General features: G+C 36.4%; 1 non-coding gene across 1 annotated transcript; it reads left to right on the forward strand.

Moving 5' to 3' along the window:
• The first annotated feature begins 2,417 nt into the window (after positions 1-2,417).
• On the forward strand, positions 2,418-2,524 carry LOC128282919 (small nucleolar RNA R71). Its single transcript, XR_008273269.1, has one exon. It is a non-coding gene; the product is annotated as a small nucleolar RNA R71 (small nucleolar RNA).
• The last annotated feature ends 1,217 nt before the right edge of the window (positions 2,525-3,741 follow it).

Below are 3,741 nucleotides of genomic sequence, written 5' to 3' on the forward strand. Positions count from 1 at the left end.
CATTACATAATCCAAAAGGCATTCTACGATAAGCAAACGTACCATATGGACATGTAAATGTCGTCTTTTCTTGATCTTCAGAAGCTATTGGGATTTTAAAATAACCAGAGAGTCCGTCTAAAAAGCAAAAGTACATGTGCCCTTATAATCTTTCCAACATTTGGTCAATGAATGACAGGGGAAAGTGATCTTTTCTCGTGGCATCATTCAGCTTTCTATAGTCAATGCAAACTCTCCAACTCAGAATCGTCCTTGTTGGGATTAATTCATTCTTCTCATTGGCTACAACAAATCATGCCTCCTTTCTTAGGAACAACTCAGACCGGACTTACCCAAGAACCGCGAAATAGGATAAATAATTCTAGCATTTAGGAGTTTAATTACCTCAGCTTTAACAACTTCTTTCATGTTGGGGTTCAGTCATCTTTAAGCTTGCACACATGGTTTATATTCATCTTCCATTAAAATTTTATGGTGCAAAAAGAAGGGCTGATCCGTTTAATGTCAGAAGTTTTCTAAGCTATGGCCTTTTTATGCTCTCTTAATACTTGGAGTAATTCCTCTTTCTTCTTGGGTTGCAAGTTAGAAGTAATAATCACTGGTAATATAGAATTATTTCCAATGAATGCGTATTGTTTAAGTTCCAGTTTAGGAGGTTCTTCAATAGAATGTTTTTGCTTAAGTTCATCATTTACCTTAATACCCTCATATTCTGCTTGTCTTGGGAAGGGTTCATTAGAATTTAGTTCATTTTTTATCTTACCTATCTCAGAATCATCATCATGCACCTCCTCTCCTTGGGCAAGACATAATTCCAACGTGTCCTTATGTACGATTTCCTGAAAAGAATCTTGAGTGGCATGATCAATAGAGTCAATAAAATAACATGAGTCATCCTGTGCCCTAGAAAATCTCATGGCATCATAAATTTTAAAAATAATCTCCTCGTCGCCTACACTAAGTACCAGTTTACCGTCACCCACATCAATAACAGCCCTAGCAGTGGCTAACAATGGACGACCTAAGATTAAAGGCACTTCAACATCTTCATCCATGTCAAGCACAACGAAATCAACAGGGAATATAAATTTATCTACTTTTACAAGAACGTCCTCTATAATACCCCTAGGATATTTAACAGATCTATCAGCTAGTTGAATACTCATCCTAGTGGGTTTAGGTTCCCCAATACCAAGTTGTTTAAACATTTTATATGGCATCAGATTAATGCTAGCACCTAAGTCAGCTAGTGCCTTATCAACATTCAAACTACCAATTAAACAGGGAATAGTAAAACTTCCTGGATCTTTTAGTTTGGTTGGAAATTTATTTGGGAGTATAGTCGAGCACTTATCGTTAAGTTCCACTGTAGATAAGTTTTCAAACTTCCTTTTATTCATTAGAAGCTCCTTTAGAAATTTTGCATATGTAGGTATTTGTGATATAGCTTCAACAAAAGGTAAGTTAATATGCAATAGTTTAAAAAGTTCAAGAAATTTACCAAATTGTGCATCCATACGGTCTTTCTTTAACTTTGTTGGATATGGGATTGGTGGTTTGTATTCCTTTGGCATTGGATTGTCATTGTTTTCAGGTTTTCCCTCATCTCCTTCAGTTCTGTCATCTTCATATGGTGGCTTCCTTTCAGATTCAGCTAACACTTTCCCACTCCTTAATATAACTGCTTTCATATGTTCATTTGGATTGGGTTCAGTGTTACTAGGTAGACTTCCTAGTGGTCTCTCTGAAATCATCTTAGCCAACTGACCAATTTGATTCTTGAGCCCTTGAATCGATGCTTGCTGATTTTTAAGTACAGTTTTAGTGTTCTGAAAACGGGTGTCCACTACTGAAATAAATTTTGTCACCATCTCCTAAAGGTTTGGCTTTTTCTCTTGCTGGTAAGGTTGCTGTTAGAAGCCTAGAGGGGGTGGTGGTCTCTGATTCCCTTGGCCTCCCCAAGAGAAATTTGGGTGGTTCCTCCAACCCGCATTGTAAGTATTACTATAATGATTATTTTGAGGTCGAGGATTATTACCCATATAATTCATTTGTTCGTTCTCCATGTTGTGGCCATAGGATGGGTATTCTGAATTACTTGTTCCACCTCCACTTACATCGCACTGCATTACTGGATGAGCCTGTGAAAAACCAAGTAAACCATCAATTTTTCTATTCAAAAGTTCTACCTGATTAGAGAGCATAGTAACCGAATCAACGTTAAAAACACCGGCCGCTTTCGTCGGCTTTGTCCTCATGACTTGTCACTGATAATTATTCAGTGACATCTCTTCTATAAATTCATAAGCCTCTTCAGGTGTTTTTTATTAATAGTCCCACCAGTAGCTGCATCAATCATCTGTCTAGTCGAAGGATTCAGGCCATTGTGAAAAGTTTGAACCTGTAGCCAAAGTGGTAGCCCATGGTGAGGGCATCTTCTCAATAAATACTTGTATCTCTCTCATGCATCATATAGTGTTTCTAAATTCATCTGCACAAAAGAAGAAATATCATTCCTTAGTTTAGCTGTTTTAGCCGGCGGAAAATATTTAAGCAAAAATTTTTCGGTCATTTGTTCCCAAGTGGTGATTGATCCTCGTGGTAACGAGTTCAACCACTGTTTAGCCTTATTCCTCAATGAAAAGGGAAATAACCGAAGGCAAATGGCATCGTCAGAAATGCCATTGATCTTAAAAGTGTTGCAGAGTTCCAAAAAATTTGCTAAATGAGTGTTTGGATCCTCATTCTGCAAATCATCAAACTGAACAAACTGTTGTATCGTTTGAATCGTGTTAGGTTTCAGTTCAAAATTATTTGCAGCAATAGCAAGCCTAACTATACTCGATTCAGTTTCTGCCAAATTAGGTTTAGCATAATCATACATACGAGAGCAGGATTCTGATTTATTAGATTTGCAGTGATCACAGGAGGTAACTGATTATTCTTATTTTCAGCCATCTCCTCGGTTGTGGTGTGAATACTGTCCTCTCGCTCTTCTTCTATGTATCTTAGGGTTCGTATTATTTCTCTTCAGTTTCTGCGAGCTGTGCTTTTGATCTCACTATAAAAAAGTAATGGTCCTGACGGGTTTCTTCTAGTCATAAACTATAAAAACCTGCCAGAAGTAAATAAAAGAAAATTTAGTAATATAAACAAAATTTAAATAAAATTTAAATTGCAATAAAATAAATGGCTAAAGTAATAAAAATTAAGCGTTCCTAATATCTTAGTCCCTGGCAACGGCGCCAAAAACTTGATGGTCGCAAAACTAACTAATAATTCGACTTAAGGCAAGCGCACCTATCGAAAAGTAGTATAGTCATGGTGAGACTGGAATATCGTATCCACGAGGACTAAAAGTACTAGTAGTTACTCTCTTTTTATTATCTAGCCTAAGAATTTAAGGGTGTTTTTAAACTAAACTAATTTTCTAATTTATCTAAGATCACAACAGAGGCGAAAGTTGGAAAATACTTTAGGAAAACCAATTGAGAAGACAATACCCAAGAAAGAATCCACCTAGACTCACTTATTACCTTTGACTTAGACGATTTATTCACTTGACTTATTCTGTAGAAATCCCTAATTTATGTTAATACCTCTCTCGAGACTAAGAAAAACTGACTCTAGGTTGATTAATTGAAATCTCTTTCTAATTAAAACCCCTATTGTCACATTAACTCGATCTATGGATTCCCTTATTAGATTTGACTCTAATCCGGCAGATTTATGTCGTCCTAT

This window comes from Gossypium arboreum, chromosome 10, assembly GCF_025698485.1.
Source record: "Gossypium arboreum isolate Shixiya-1 chromosome 10, ASM2569848v2, whole genome shotgun sequence".
Classification (NCBI taxonomy): Eukaryota; Viridiplantae; Streptophyta; class Magnoliopsida; order Malvales; family Malvaceae; genus Gossypium; species Gossypium arboreum.